This window comes from Ptychodera flava, chromosome 17 (genome assembly GCF_041260155.1).
Source record: "Ptychodera flava strain L36383 chromosome 17, AS_Pfla_20210202, whole genome shotgun sequence".
NCBI classification, from domain to species: Eukaryota; Metazoa; Hemichordata; class Enteropneusta; family Ptychoderidae; genus Ptychodera; species Ptychodera flava.
Window position 1 is genome coordinate 18,610,640 of NC_091944.1, and position 17,505 is coordinate 18,628,144.

The 17,505-nt window shown below is 34.7% G+C and overlaps 1 protein-coding gene across 9 annotated transcripts in view; it reads right to left on the reverse strand.

The window, feature by feature from the left end:
* The window catches only part of LOC139115677 (uncharacterized), a 107,434-nt gene extending 93,746 nt beyond the window's left edge, over nt 1-13,688 (reverse strand). For 4 of the 9 annotated variants that reach the window (XM_070677974.1, XM_070677972.1, XM_070677973.1 and 1 more), the window contains exons 1-2: nt 13,512-13,688; nt 3,528-3,662 (exon numbers count right to left, since the gene is read on the reverse strand). The gene's annotated coding sequence lies outside the window, so the exon portion shown is untranslated. The remainder of the gene's footprint in view (nt 1-3,527; nt 3,663-13,511) is intronic. The other 5 variants (XM_070677976.1, XM_070677975.1, XM_070677978.1 and 2 more) reach the window with 3 other exon arrangements.
* Between the last annotated feature and the right edge of the window lie 3,817 nt (nt 13,689-17,505).

A 17,505-nucleotide genomic window follows, 5' to 3' on the forward strand; every position in this document is an offset into this window, starting at 1 on the left:
TGAAGGTTTGTAATTAGTCATATAACTCCGAAATAACTTCACCAAATGTGATGAAATCTGCTGCAGATACTGATCCGACTGATATCTAACTGTAGTGTAAAGCATTTAGTAGTGTGAAATTAATTAAGGGTTCATTTGCATATTTAATGAACTTTGTAATTAGGTATATAACTCTGAAATTACAGCACCAAAGTCAGTGAAATTTGGTACAGATATTGTTTTGATAAATATCTAATTGTACTGAGAAGCATTTGGCAGTGTCAAGTTAACAAATAGGTCATTTGCATATTTTATGAAGTTTAGTAATTAGTGATATAACTCCAAAATAACTGCACCAAATGTGATGAAATCTGCTGCAGATACTGATCCGACAGATATCTAATTGTGGTGTAGAGCATTTAGTTGTGTGAAGTTAATTAAGGGTTCATTTGCATATTTAATGAACTTTGTAATTAGTGATATTACTCCATAATTAAAGCATTACATTTGATGAAACTTGCTACAGATATTGTTTTGATAAATATCAAATTGTACTGAGAAGCATTGAGCAGTGTCAAGTTAATAATTAGCTCATTTGCATATTCCATGAAGTCTTATAATTAGTCATATAACTCCGAATAACTGCATCAAATGTGATGAACACTGCTGCACATACTGATACGACAGATATCTAACTGTGTTGTAAAGCATTTAGTAGTGTAAAGTTAATTAAGGGTATTTGCATATTTATAAACTTTGTAATGGGTATATAACTCTGAAATTACGCCACCAAATTTTGTGAAACATGCTACAGAAATTGATTTGATGAATATTTAATTGTGCTATGAATCATTGAACAGTGTCAAGTTAATTTAGGGTTTATTACATATTTAATGAACTTTGTAATTAGTGACATTACTCTAAAATTACAGCACTAAATTAAATAAAACGTGCTACAAATGTTGACCTGATGGATATCTAGTTGTCCCATGAAGCATTGAGCAGTGTCAAGTTAATTAACAGCTCATTTGCATATTAAATAAAGTTTTGTAATTTGTGATTAAACTCTGAGAGTACTGTGCGAAAAACCAGCTACATATAGTGATAACATATATCTTATTGTTCTGTGAAGGTACTACTATTAATGAACCTGTTGTAAAACACGTGAGCATATTCAGTTCATATTTTATTTTGTGATTGACTTAGTTTGAATTCTTAGTTTCTGGTTAAACATGACAAAAAATGATAAAATTCACTGCTGCATTATTAGACAATTTATGTATCACTGAATGTTAATGCATAAACAATGAAAATGCATTGTAATGAATATAGAAACTAATTGACGTATAGCAACACATTTTCTTATTTGATCGCAGCACACAGTATCGGTCCTCTGAGCAGAAAATGTAGGCCTCTTTGTTAGAGTTCATGATTCTCAACCGCCGGAAAGACAGGGTGTTACTTGAGCAGAAGTACATTATGCCATTCATAAATTTCCTGAAACAATCATCAATTGCCAAGCACTTTAAAAACACATGATAAATTATTCAAAGTTACCAAAAACCTCTCAATATTGCAGTATGAGAGGCACAACATACTATTTACATTGGCTGTTCATTATCATATGCCTTATCACAGAGTTGACTCAGACTATCTTTCCTGTCATTTGAAGTACGCCCTGGAGCCATTCAAAGTATTAAGTCCAGTTAGGCTGATTGAGAAGTAGGTCAGATGTCAGAGGTGAAAAGTCAAGTACATGGTGCAATTGTTTAAGTTGCAAACAGCAGGTCAAAACAAGAAGTATAATTTCCACATACACAAGATACACCACAATTTTTGAAAGGGTGACGTTCACTTTAAAAATTATGCATGCATCTTGGCTTGAAGAGACATTTAGTGTAAGTTAATGATGACTTCACCATGGCTAGACTAGAGATCTTGCTGGGATACCTTCTTTATAATAAAATACTTTAATTGTTGTTTTAATGGTATCTCGTTATCCTGTCACATTTAACGTGGTGTTTGGAAAAACACATGTGCAAAGAATATCCTGATATTTTTTGACCAAAATCTAAATTGTCAGTTGACAATTTAATGGAATTGATGATTCATAAGCTGCAATGTGTAAATATTGAAATTAATATACACTTTATTGTCTTGTGCCAGGGTTAAGTTTGGTATAGTGGTTATGCCTATGAAAGTTGAGTATTTCAAGTGTAAGGTCTCATAGCGGTATGTGAGACGCCTATGATAAACGATATTAATTCAATCTTCAAAAAAAAAATTAACTCAATCGATCACTTGACTCGTTCTATGCAAAACCAAATATTTATAACTAAACACAAAAATTCAACACTAATGACTTTCATGCGTTTGCTTATCATGAAATCAACTCTATTGTACATTTAGTAATTATTTTTTTTATGTCTATCCCCAGGGACTACTCTGTTGGAATGTTTTCAGATGATTCTCATCAACAAATTATTCTTCAAACACCTGGGTTTGCTGGGGCAGCTATGAGTTTCTAGTCCCTGTAGTTTTAGAAGCGCAATTTTACTATTTACAGTTATGCTGGAAAAAGACAATTCATGAACTTTCATTGGATCTCTCATTGACTAAGCATGTAACATGGTTGTCTTTATTGACTAAATTAAAGCATGTAACATGCTGTCTTTCTTGACTAGGCATGTAAAATGCTTGTCTTTGTTGACTAGGCATGTAACATGCTGTCTTTGTTGACTAGGCATGTAACATGCTTGTCTTTGTTGACTAGGCATGTAACATGCTTGTCTTTGTTTACTAGGCATGTAACATGCTTGTCTTTGTTGACTGGGAATGTAACATGCTTGTCTTTTTCAATTAAACATAAAACATGCTTGTTTTTCTGCATAATGCTGGTTCTAGTCTAAAAATTTTTATCATACTCCGCTTGTTTCACACTTTGCAATCATGTATTTCTTTAACATTCTGATATTGAATTATCGAGAGAAAGCTGACATTGAAGACACAGCAATATCCTCCTATACAGCCTAGTGACCAAATTTCATCAACGAATTGACAGTCTGGGGAGACCTTACTCTGGTACCGTAGAAATGTGAGGTTTAACTCTTGTCACTACCAGACTTTCATTGGTGATGAACGATCCGTGGTTGGTATTTTCAAGTGTTGCTCATCCGAAAATGAGGTCAGTGAAAATGAGGAAGTGCTGAGGGGTAAGGGATGGATATTTGGACTCTCAAATTTTTACAATATTTTGGTGGTCTGCTGTTTATAATTAGGCAGATTTATTTTGCTAAAAAGCTTGTGTATGACATTTTCACTGTCTTGTTCCTGAGAAAACTGAAAGTCAATTTTCTCCTTTGAGCTAACAAATTTGTGCAAAGTGTCTGCTATCTCTTAAGAGATAGCAGACACTTTGCACTTACAGTGTCAATAAATTTTAGAAAATTTGTATGTCTCAAACTCAATATATTATTTGTATACATATCAGTATCTAGGTATGTGATAGCTTTAATTTGAAAATGCATGTATCAGCAATTTCAACTCACCAACTTCTCTGTGGCTGTGGGTTCGATGTTTAGCTATGATTGTCAGAGAATGATCGTCAGTGCAAAGATTGTCTTGCAGTCAGATGTTACAGAATGTCTTGACTACATAACTTATCCTACAGTACTGATAAGCACCTGTAATAAAATACAAAGCAAAGAAAAATGTCAGAATGGACCAAAACTTCAGATAATACCATGCAGCATTGGATAATTCTGAGTATTAATTGTTTTGACACATTTGCATGGTTAAGTCATTTAGAATATTTGAAAATGACCCTTTCTTTGGGCTTTGTATGATTAATTTTTCCTCTCCTAAAAATAAAATGCTGTAAAAAAAATGAAGTTTTGCACATTTGATGAAGTTTACTTATTGAGACACATAGAATAGGCACTAAAATAATTAGTTGAACATTTTGATGATAATTATGATGATCATCATCATTTTAATCATCATCATCATCATCATCATCATCATCATCATCATTTTCATCATCATCATCATCATCATTCCATCATCACATTTATCATCATCGTCATTTCATCATCATCATCATCATCATCATCGTCATCATTTTTATCACCATCATCATCACCGTCATCACCTTCATCACATTTACTTCCTGCCTTTATGCATCCAGTTCGCTATGAAAAAAGTAATGTAAACAAATGCTGTTTCTCCACATATGTCATACTAAGAGACTTGCAATGAATTATGTTCTAAGTACAGTTCTTATGTCAACACACTGATATTAATCACTATTCTATTACCCCTATCAACAATCAACACAAGGTAAAAGTCAATAAAATTTGTAAGAAAGCCCTGATGATACAAACCTCCTAATCAAGCATCGATTAAATGCATATGTGTTTATTTTTCAATTCAAAGGTAGATTTCATTAGTCATTCTAAGAATTTCTCATTCCTGACATTACAAGAGTTTCAACAGCTACAAATTATCAAATTTCAAGAGCTGATTTACAAATCACATATGCTGTACAATTCTTTAGTAATGGCATGTTCCAAAATGACTGTACAGTGGATCTTATGTATTTCTTGAATATAGACCTGTCTACAACCTTACAGAGTAGAAACTACTCTTGGCTGATGACGAAAATCAATAGATTATGTTTCTGTCAAATTGATGAAAACTAATAGATTATGTTTCTGTCACATTGCCCATAAACTTGAAAAGGTCACCTAAAAGTGCAGATGGTACTAGACAAGCCATTTACAATTTTTGTGCAAGTGAATAGTAGATAGGGAAGTTATCATTAATAAAAATGTAAGCATGTAACATGAGGCATATTATCAATTTTCAAAATATAGGAAATAATCCAATCTACTTCTGGTTAACTGGCTGATTGAGACTTGCAGAAGGAAGACTGTTACAACAACAGCACTATGTGACTGCTGAATACAGAAACGAACAAAGCCATCTAAGGATGCATCAGTTTATACACTCTTCAAGCTTTCATCATCAAACAAATGTTACAGAATAGACGTCTCTCTCTTTCTCCTGGAGAGGTTATCACCAACTTGTGATTGCAGTGCAAGAGGATGTTGCCATGGCAATGGGAAGTTGTTGCCATGGCAATGAGAAGAGCACAGGATATTAGTGTGATTGAAGACCTATCACTTTGTTGACACTTCAGACCTTTGCTCAGTTTCCAATATTGATTGTGTCTTCTTTCATACAAATCACTGGCAGCTAGTTTTCTCAGATACAGGCACATTGTCGCTATGCTAGCCTGGCTGTTGATAATGAAGATGTACACAGAAAGTCCTGACTAGGAATGAGGAAATTTGCTGCCTGACAACAGTAAATCTGGTTGCATAGTTTAGTGAGATCCCATACAACATACCGGTATACAATTTGTGCAATGCAGTCGGAGACACTCATGGCTGATTTCGCATTGACTATTGAAGCAAGAGGAAATATCTTATCCATTCCACTGTCTGGGTTTGCAATGTCATTTCATGTACTGATGAGCACAGCATATCAGCTATGGACTTGCAGTCTGCGAAAAGATTTCAGCATGCGTAGCCAACATGCAAAATGTATGGTAAATTTATGCAGCTGGACTAACAGAGCTAAGAGTCCCTTGGCTTGTATTGATTCCATTTGGACTGTTGATGTTTCTTTATTTTCAGAAGTTCAGTAAAAGGCAATGACTAACATTAAACCTTGGAAAAAGCGCCATTAGCTGTATAATGCTAATTTCGTGGTAAATTATTTTTGTTTTCTCTGCAAAAAATCACTTTCTTATTCTATTCCCAACTGACAAGAGCTTGAAATTGTCAACAACGTCTGTATATGTGTGTGTTAAAAGTTCAAAGTTATGGTTGACGTCTGAATTTTAGTCTGGACACAGAAGAAATTCCAAATTTATTTCTTTTATGTACACAAAAATAATGGAAGTACTATCGAAAGTCAACTAGCTTATTTACCCTTTTAATTAATAATGTAAAGTAGAACAAAGACCTACAACTTGGAGCCATGTATCCTTACATACGGCAATTGTTTAAATTTTTTTGGTCGCTGTGACATACATGGTTGCACCATTTGCAGGAAAGGATCTTAGGAGGGTCAGATAAAAAGTTATCACTTCAAGAAAAGAGAAGTTTATAACATGCAACAGGGGCAAATGGCAAAATTGTATTGCACATGTAATGATAAAATGAACTTTTATGTTGGGGAAGGTGATATTGGCTGTGGGTAATATTGGCTGCATAATATTATGAAGCCTATATTGCTATGATTTAATAGATGTGTATAAAATATGTATGCCTTGATATACATGTAGTGTGTGTGACATCACACGACATCAAGTGAAATTTGTTATAATACATAGAAATAATGAACAGTGAATATTTGATTTTTCATAATTTAATCCTTCGTGAACTGTGAATTATTGCTGTTGCTGCTAGAAATTAAACAAAAATGTCTATCATGATCACTTTTCATTGACAGATACATGCAGAAAATTCCTAATATTGCAATAAATGTATTTTGTTTTCGCTGCCTGGTTTTAAACTTTTAAAGCAAAGAAAATCTACATGCATACAGCGTGTATATGAACAGCGGGACTATATTATTAATCTGACCATTGGTAATAAATGAAAGTGACATACTTGTGTTCATTTCAGGAAGTAAGGTACAATGCAATCGATTTCGTTAAGAGGATGTGGCAGTGTAGACAGGAAATAGACCACCAGATGTGATTTAATGGCTATTTTATGAGCTGTTCATTTATCTAACTACTAAGATCAATCAAAGCAAGTGTATTAAGGCACGCATGTTGACAATATCAGCTCTGCTTTTTTATTCATTGATTCAAGTATTGTCTTGGATAAAGCGGTATATGAAACAAAAATAGCAAATTTATGTTCTTGCTCACAGAAAATGACATAGCTTATCCTGCACAAATATCTACCACTGAGTGGTGCAACATCGGATCACATAAAAATAATGCCATATTGGGGCTGAACGGCTTCATACCTGAAGTTACACAGATTTCTTGGTGATAAAATGGTAACAGGGAACATAATGCCGTTTCACTGTTGAGTCAGGGAGATTCTGTGCAAATGAATGATGTGCATCATCCTTTCAAGATCCACAGAATTTAAGTTTAAGAGGTATAGTGACTCTATGTGTACAGACTTACATTGTAACTTTAAAAAGCATCAATGTGCTAATTAACACTTTCCTATCAGCTTGTATGTATGCATTGGGGACACAGAGAAATAAACAGTTTATCCTGTGCACTTTTATTCCAGTAATTCCATGTTTCAATCATATTACTACCTTTACAATGAAATGTAATTTTTCTTTCAAAAGTTGATGTACTACATAGAGGCACAACACAAGTTATTACAGCCCAACAGTTGACATTAGAGATTTGTTTCTGGTTGTCTCACTCAGCATATGTTACTGTTTTTGTGCGTAGTAAACCATTGATTATGAAGGTCTCATCACGATAGTTCAATTGATGTCCAGCATTGCAATTGCATACAACAGTTATCGTTCTATTTAAACATCAACCAAAAGTAAACTATAATACCATACGCAGTGTTTAATCTCAGGATATTACCCTGTGAGGCAGCAAATTGCTGAAATTTGAATCCACTCCAAATTCAATAAAAATCCTCTGTTTGTTTGCATTTAATATTACACAAATATTATTGATGTAATATTTAACTGGAAAGCATTGGAATGTGCCTCACAACAAATGTAAGACTTGTCAATCATGACAACATTGACTGGTGCTGTGCAATGACCACATTTCATTCTTTGTTTTTACCTATACAGTGTTTTGGAATATCAGTTACAATATCAGCTACTGTCTACAGTTTTATTATTGTTTCAAATCACTGCAGTATTTTTTGGCTATTTACTGTAGACTAGCTTATGGCAACAGCTAATAGGTGTTCCAGCGCTATGCTACTTTGGAATACATTATAATTTTATTGTTTTTCAAAACGTCTCCTGAAAACACTTGTACTTCACAATTTCAGAAAGCAGAGATTATTATACAAACATGTCAAGGGCACTACAATGAACAACACAATAAAGCCACATCCACAGCACAATTTTAATTGAAATACTCCAATTTTTGAGCAATCTTAAATCAATCATGCGAAAAACCACCATCTGATAAAACAGTATGAGTGGTACCATCAATAATACCATATGTGATTATTATTTTTACCAGTACCTGGAATTCTATAGCATGAACTTTGCCCACTTGTCTTCAGCTGGTCCAAATGTGATGAATTGGACAGATTCATGCTTGCAGTATTAAATTTAACTCAATAACAGAATGGGTCGACCTGCTGTGAAAGTGATTACAAACACCATCAGATTTTCTGAAGCATACCATCATCATTTGCATATGACTCTTTGTAGCATGTGTTAGATGATTCAGAATACCAGAATCTGGTTTCCATAGCAACCAACTTGTCACAAAATAAATAGCCGCTATCTGACAGGGCATACAATGATCAAACTGAGAGCTTGTTTCATCTTCTTTGCTGGGATCACAGGCATAATCCACACATTTCATTTGACAAAATTTTGGGAAAAAACTGAAAACACTATCTGGATCTGAAAAAATAAATAGTAGCCATTATATTTTATAAAGGCTACAAAAATTGACTTCTGCACTCGGAGGGTTAATATTTACCAATTTATGAAATTCAAAATGGTCACCATCACTTTGTTAACTCTATGGAGAAAGATAAACTTTTCGATTTTTGAAAACTTTAATGAAAATTTCTCTTTCTCTGACAGCTTTAAAATGACCCCCACAAGCGGGAATCAGAAAAAGAATTGTAAAAATTTGAGTGTCTGAATTTCTGTTCCAAGATCATTCTATCTTAACATACGTGCAGATTTTATTTTGTGCAGAAAAATGAGTTAGAAGTCTTCCTATATTATTGATTATGCAGCCCCCTAGACAGATAATTGATTGATAGGCTATATGGCTTCACTATCTGTTGCCATTGAGAAATATTTAAAGCCGATACCCTGATAATACCCTCCCAATTAGCTGGCTGCTCTGATATACAGATTAGAAGAAACCTGGCCTGAAGAATGCCTGTAAACCAAGATGAATATTCAGTTATGAAGGAAAGTCCTTTCATCACAGCTTTCTGATAACATTCTTTTACTCCCATGAGAGGTATCTAGGCTTGGGCACTAATGCTTGTGATACGGGACTTCTTTGATGTTCTGAGAGATTTGGAGTTGACCATGATATACCCATTCAAATGAACTGATAAACTTCCTCCATACGTTATCCTGTAAAGATCTGATGTGAAGCTAGGCGATGTAAGCTTATCAGTACTTTCAAAGAATTGTGCACTGAAATGTAGAAATTCAAGTGCAAGCTTCCACAAGGTATACAATGATCTCATTTCTGATTTTGGTGTAGAATGTTATATGAATGAGTACACTCCATGCCCATAAAATTAAAAAGAAAACTTTTGATGGATCCACTCTTTGCAGATGCACTACTCTCTGATAATCAGACAGGTACACTACAGTCAAACATAAAATAGAAAGCAAAACTCCTTGAACAGGATGCAAAAATTTAAAATTCATAGGAAACACACAGTGACACTAGTATTGCAGCATAATAATTATCAAATTTCTTACAGGGAAAATAAATTAATATTTGAAAACAGAAACAGAAACTGCAAGGATTGAACAGCTGGCCTAGATATTTGTTCTCTTACAGATGCATGATTGCTCACTGATGCCAAAGGTGAATTCCCAGGCCTCATGAAAAATAATTTTTAAGAAAAATAATTTTTATGAACACTCCAAATATGTATTAGGAAAAGACCAATTATAACTTACCAGTATTTATATCTGCTTTCATGTCATTGAGATATGTTCAAACTGCGTATTTTGTTAGTTTGTATGCTAATTATAAACCCTACCCAAAAAGAATGAATGTATTATTTGACTGATGTTACAATGGAAAGTAATTTCCTTGCCTTGAATTGAATACTAAGTCTCACTGGATATTAGACAGAGCCGGTACCCTACAGATCTAATCTCATAACAAAGTTAATGGCCAGAAGCTGAATGTTATATGCAGCTTGATGAAAGTGTTTGCCTTCATGATGTTGGGATTGCTATTTTACATGTGTTGTAAACCTCCATTGAAAAGAATGGACAAGGTGATGTACACAAGTGATTTAACTTTACACCTGTATCAGGTGTCATTTCAGCTGGGCTCAATGACTAGAGTATTTATGACACGCACCATTTCATGCTCTATGTGATTATAAAGTTACAAATAACGCTGCAATATCTGTCTGTATTCTTTTCAATGATCTGACCACAGAGATTTGATGTCATTTTAGCATGTATACATGTATGCTTTGCTAATAATTCTAAATCCAATACAGACTTTCATAGTCCATATTACTAAATTTAATTGTGTATTAAATACTATAATTTTTATTTAGTCATGATTATAATAGAATGAAGAAACTTACCAGACTTAAAGAAGAGTTCTTGTTGATGTCAATTGTTACTTTAAAATTTACAATCTTACTGCTGACTATTGAGAATAAGACTTGCCTAAGGCATTCACCATTCAATCATTACTGCAGATGAATTTTGAAGTTTAGCACAGCCTACAGAATATTTTCAAGGGCACAGCAGAAAACCTGACCTTGAAATGTTCATTTCAAATTTCAAACTACCTTTGACTTACCTGTGGCCTAATTGGGATTAATATTTCATATTCCCTTCCATTTAATTTTAATATAATGTGGAAAGATTGGCACAGCCCTTTGGACATATACTACAGTGGTGAAAGATTATTTTCTAAAATAGGTATAGTATTGTATTTTTTGTTGTATATTATTATAATTACACAGATCAATCAAATAATGATGAGAGTCACATTGACAGAAAAACACAGCCTGGCCTCAATGACAATAGCAAATGCAGTCAACAATGCTCAGTGGCCTTCATTGCAGTAGCATATACTATCGTGGAGGGAATTTCTTCATCCCTTTGGCAGAGTGAAAGTCAATGCTTAGTTTAAATTCTGTCTTTTCTCGTTACCAAAACAGCACTTTCCAAACTGACAAAAGACATAGAAAAACATCAAAACAAAGAACTGTGAAGGATAAACAAAATAATATTTGTGAAAGGATGACTATATACAGTGATAATATCAGAGCTTTTGTAGAAAGATAGTTGAACTCAATTTGGATAATTTGGACCCACTATGGACAGCAATTTTCAATGGGTTTAGAATCACACACAAAAGACAATAGGAGACATTCCACATCATGTTGTGAGTCGGCTCAAGGGTTAACAACAAAGCTAGTAGAAAAGAGTAAAACATACAAAAAACAAACACATTGCACAGAGTTCCATATGCAAATACAGAGAGTGTCTTCTTCAAATTTGTTTACTCTATAAACAACACTGACCACCCAAACTGTCAAAGAATTGGCTAGGGACTGGAGAAATGTTCTCTGGAAACTGCAAAGTGTGGAGGAAACCAAAGAACATCACACTGAAAGGTGTTGTTTCTTGGTATTACTGCATTTTAATGGTGTTTATTTTATAATCATGTTGAATTGGCATTTAATATTGGTGCTACTGTAACAAGAATATTGGTGCTACTGTTAACAGAAATATTACAATTGTTCTTATTTTTAACTAAATGTACAAACACCCCTCTGAACCTCTTTCTTTTCTATAGTAACCATGCCACATTGAAAGTTACGAAAGTATCAAATGTTACACATGGAAATATATCCATGAAATCTTGTTAAATGCTGGAACACCATATTCCAGAAAAGTGTACTTTGACAAAAATCAACGATACATATGATAATAGTCAAGTTTGTTTGCTACCATCAGTGACAGTGTATCCAGTCATATTGATAGGTAACTCATTCAGCGAGTTCTTTGTTCTTATCAACTCAAAGATTTTTTACACATGGTATTTTGTGTACTAAAAGTAATAACATGACTTCCGTGACAAAATTTCCAGAAATTCCTAAGTTGACTCTACAGACTTCAGATATTTTCAAATTTCTGTGTTGTTTTGTTTTATTTTAAAAGTACATCAAGACCTTCTGTCATATAGGCAGATTTTTACTTGATTTTCAATCTTGTAGTTCAAACTGGTAGCTATGAGTACATTGCTTGTCACCCAGCTAAGGGACAAAAATTAAGCGAAGGGACTTAGTTTGAATGATTGTTTACCAGTTTCATAATAGCTATAGTTTTTACAATTTTAGAATATGGCAATTTCTCTTCTCTCTTTTGTTACTTACACAACTCCTGCAAAGGAGCTTGCAATAGATTGTTTCGTTATTACACAAAACAGTTTGAAATGGTACAATTTGTGTTTTTACGTACCAATGCTGCCATAACATTTCACATTTCTTCTGGTTTATACATGTCATGGTAAAAACTGGCAACATCTTGCTCAATCCTGACTCAACATTAGAATATTCTAGGAAAGTATTTTTAAAATAGTAAAAATGTTGGGAAAACCTTGCATTTGGCGACAAGATAATTCATTTTAACTTGCACTGCATTGTTTTAATAGATGACATCCACAATGCTATCACCCAGTCTAAGAACTACCAGTATTGATCTCGGCAGCATTGTACACTTTTCTGACAAAAGACAAAACGTGCTGTACCTTTTTGTCTCATTCCATCTTTCCTAAGGCTTGAAAGTATAAATCAATATGTAGCATATAGCCTATTGATTCTGGGCATCAGTAGGCAAACAAATTTTTTTCCTTTTACAGTTGAAAACAGACAATTATTTTGAGGCCACACATCATCCTAAATTACCATACCAGTGATAAGTAATTGGTACTGTATTTTCTATTCTGATCACATTTTGGAGGATAAGCAATCAATTTGATGTCATCTTGTGCTCTCTACATGGAAATGATAATGCTGAAAGCCACACAAAGTGTGCCGCTGTATAATTTGAATGAGGTCTGCGCTACAAGTGATCTCACAGTACACAGCAAAGGTGTGGAATAAAGACAACAGCCACTGTACGATGGGAATTTGTCTTTGGATTTTTAAAAAATGTAGAGACAATCATGTAAAGCCACTTGGATTGACTGACAGTGTTCACTACAGCTGAAAACAAACTGATGTGTATCTCCCTTGCACACTAGCTCTGCACTCATTGAATGACCAACATGTAAAAAGTGACAGGCAAATCAATTTTCCATGGAAAACTGAAGAGAATATAAGAAAATAGCAAAATAGCATTCAAAAAGACATATAAAAAATATTTTCCAAAAATGATTTTCAAATGATTTACCTGGCTAGATGTGTTGTGCATTTCAATACGGTGATAAATTTTGATAGCACATGCCAGATGTTGTCACACCGACAGTTATGTGCGCTAAGTCTCAGCATACAGACCCACAACAGAGTGAATATTTGCCGCACGATTACGAAAGCTCCACATACCTGTTCAAGTAAAGACCTCAATCCCTCTTAATCTCAAAGCTTGGCTCGCATACCTAATTCCAGACAACTCAGCGGCTTAATGGAGCTCCGATCACCTAACACCCTCGTTCACGACAGCTTTGAATTCCAGATGCATAATAGCTGATGTACGGTGGATACCCCATTTGGAGGCAAAGCTATTTACACTTGCAATTCTCAACCACGGCTCACAATACGCCCCCAGGATTAACCTCTCATGTTTACGTAACTAGAGCTTTTCTTACTATGGGAGATCAGCCGTTAGTTGCTATGGTAGCTGTAAAGCCAGGTAATTGATTATCTATAACGGACAAGTTCTTTTGATTACACCTGTTGATGTGTCTGGTGATTATCTGAGTATTGACGGAAAACCTCCACCGCTTTGTAGAAACAATGGGGGATATTCCTGTACAATTGGTCCAACACAGAGAGAGTGTTGTGTGGAAGCACAAAGCACTTCTGTGGCAGCTCCTCCACACACAAAACACAACCGCAGAAATAAATTGGTTTCTTTTCATTTCTGCGTTTAGACAACTTGAACTTTAGCTGGGGCATTCCACAGGGTATACAAATAGGTGGGTAACAAAGAGTTGAGACACTGTCTAGCAGATGTGGAATTTTCACAAACTTGGTCTATTTTCATAGCAGAACTTGTCATTCTGACATTGCTGAGTACATCTGCACGCCATTTTGGGATAAGAATATTGGTTTCATGTACAATTTACAAGACAGACATTTTAAAACATCAACACATCATGACTAACAGCAGATAAAATTTCACTATAGTATTAATAACTATTAAAAGAGCACATTTTCAACTTACTGATGTTGTATTGGCCTTTTGTATTTGGGTTCATTCATTCCCTGGTGTACTTATATTAATAGAAACATCCACCTATGCAATTTAAAACTCAGGAAAGGGATATGAGTTGTATTTAATTCTTGATAACTGTTGGTTCATGTGCTTTAAATTGTAACAACACCATAAGAGAGCTTCAAATGTATGCAAACTACAAACTTCTGAAGTTTTGAAACAACCTGCAAGCAGTGCTACTCAGCTTTGTCTCAATCAAGAAGATTAAGTTCAAAATTAAAATAATTTAAAGGACGAATATCCCAAATCTCCTGGCAAAACAAAAAATTGAGTAAATACCAGCACAGATCACTGTAACACTTTGGCCAAGGTGGTGAGGTATTACATGTAAGAATCTCCCAGTCAACTCATTATGTAATTGAAATAAAGTACGTACAACACAAATTTTTCCCCGTCATGTTAATAAGGAATATCTTTCATTCAGCACAAAAATAATTACTGGTACATCTGTGTTACTTTAACCTTTCACCCCCAGTTCCCTGTATACAGATCCAACTTTACCATAGAAAATAATGGATTTGGAACAAACCATGGTGGTGAAAGGGTTAAGAAAATGACTAACTGTGTATAAATTGTGTTGACATTGTTACATGATGTGACGACATAAAAAGCACTTTCAGCTGTGCATGATGACAAATGGTGACATAGGTACAAAAGTTATGCCGTATGTGGCTCCGAACTTAGGAGAGAAAAGAATATTGAGAAAACATTTATTATATTTACAGTTAATTATATTCAGCGCTGAAAAAACTTTATGTTATCACCCAACATTTACCCTTAATACTTATGACATAACAAACTTGATACCTAAAAGGTGTTACAAATGTCAGTAATTTCAGCGGGAGGTTTTTTGAACTTGAAGAGTGCAAACACTCTTCCAAACAACCTTATTTGCATATGAATAGACCAAGTAATCTCTTTATTGACAAACTCCACAGTGGCTGTTTAATCAGAGATAATTAGCTTAACTACTGTTCAGGGAATAGTTGGGATTTTCATATTGTAGTCTTTGATTTCTCCCTGCAGGTTGTAGGCACTGGGAAATAAAGTGTGGATCAAATTACTTGGGAGGGAACTACAGTTGTTTTGACAAAAGCTGGAGGATAAAATGGTGACTTTATTGGCATAGTATTGTGCTTTGTGTTCTGAAGATCTGCTGCTTTTATGGAGGGAAATAAAACACAAGTAGTGATTACTGATACATGCTTTGAGTTGGAGAACCAGTGGGTTATGAGTGAGACAATGTCAATACTGGTAGATTTCTGAAAGGACCACTACTTGAATTTTTAATCACAGTTCAATCAGTTTTGTAACAAAAACAAGTCATTGAAAATGACATAGTCCCCACTTGTAATAGGAGTATTAGTCTTGATTGGGGAGGGAAATGCGGAAATGTGGTCATTAAGAAGTATCACTGGAGAGTATATGTTGAGATCTATGGGCACATAGGTCTATGTCCTTGTTCCCAATTTGAAACACATGAGGCATGTCTAAGTTATGGTTCTAAATCGGGAAAAAAGATCAGACCTCTAGCTGTATTGGCCAGCCAAGAAATACATATGCACATAATAAATGAGGCACAAGATGTGACATCTTAAGGCCTATTATTACACCTCACTCATTCAACGTGCACTGCCATTGGTTAAACACGACTCACGTGACATGTAAAAGAACGTGATGATGCCCTCTGCGAATGTGATGATGCCCTCTGCGAACTTGATGATGCCCTCTGCATTTGATATTCCATGGATGACGTCATTTTACTTACTGCGCATCCTTTCTGCGCAAAACAAATTGTCGTTCGCTTGTTGTACTTTGCAGTTGGCAACTTATGGCTGCGAAACGTCATGCAGAGCTGTCACCGGCACAGTTAGACGATATTTTGATGCAGGTAAACAGCAAACGAACGAAAATGGCAACAAGGAATGCAATTTCTGTGTTCAGCGACTAAACAAGCAACAAATTTGGATACACCACGAGGAGATCGGCAAACTTTAGCGGCAACCCTAGACTCGGCACTGACAACATTTACGCTGAGGTTCGGACTCAGAAGGCGAACTGTACTCGAAGAAGTCTTTGTGTTTTTGTTCTTTGCATGTTTGCTTGTTCGGTGTAATAAAAATAATAACACATGAGAGCTTGGGCAAGATCACGATTTTTTGCCTGCCCTCGGGCTGGTGGTCATGATCGAAATACTGATGATGCCCTCGCCTACGGCTCGGGCATCATCAGTATTTCGATCATGACCACCATCCCTTGGGCAGGCAATAAATCGTGATATTGCCCTCGCTCTCATGTGTTATTATTTAAATATCCTATCAAAATTGAAGGTTATAGAACTTGTGGTTACTGAGTTATGTGTATATATATGTATAATCAAGGTCAAAGGTCATTGAGGTCACGTGACATTTTGAAAATAAAATTGTATTGCTAATTAATCCCTATATGCCAAAAATCAGACCTCTAGCTCTATTCGCTTGCCCAGAATTAGATATGTGCATAATTAATGAGGTAAAGCATGTGTTGTCATAAGGTCTCCGTGTCCGTGGGGACTAAAAAACATGATAACCTTAAGAGCACTACGCTAGTTTGAAAGGGTATTTTTGATCACAAAGGTTCATATAATTAAATTTTATTTCTTCAAAGTTTAAATAAAGACACAGACTTAAAAATTTTAGGATTTAGTAATCAAATATTGAACTTCATGTGGAAAAAGAAATAATCATAAATATGTCACACCACTGGTATTATCAGAAAGTCTATTTGAAAACTGAAATAATCCAATCAGACATTTGTCACCCATATCACTAATACAGAACAAGTAAGTTTGTCATTAATTTAGAGCCACTATAATTGGAATTTTGGTTAATATTAATGAAACAGAATCAGTGTATAACATGTAGACAACTGGAATGGCTGCTTTAAAAATGCTTCTGACAAAGAAAATTTTAAAAGTACAAAAATTTGGTGTCAAACATCAATTACAGCAGCTGAATGAAGTTGAATGAACCACCATGAACACTCAAGGGACAAATTTTGATCAAAGTTGTTAAATACACTCATTTCATGACCATTTGAAGGCATCAGAATAGTCTAATCAAG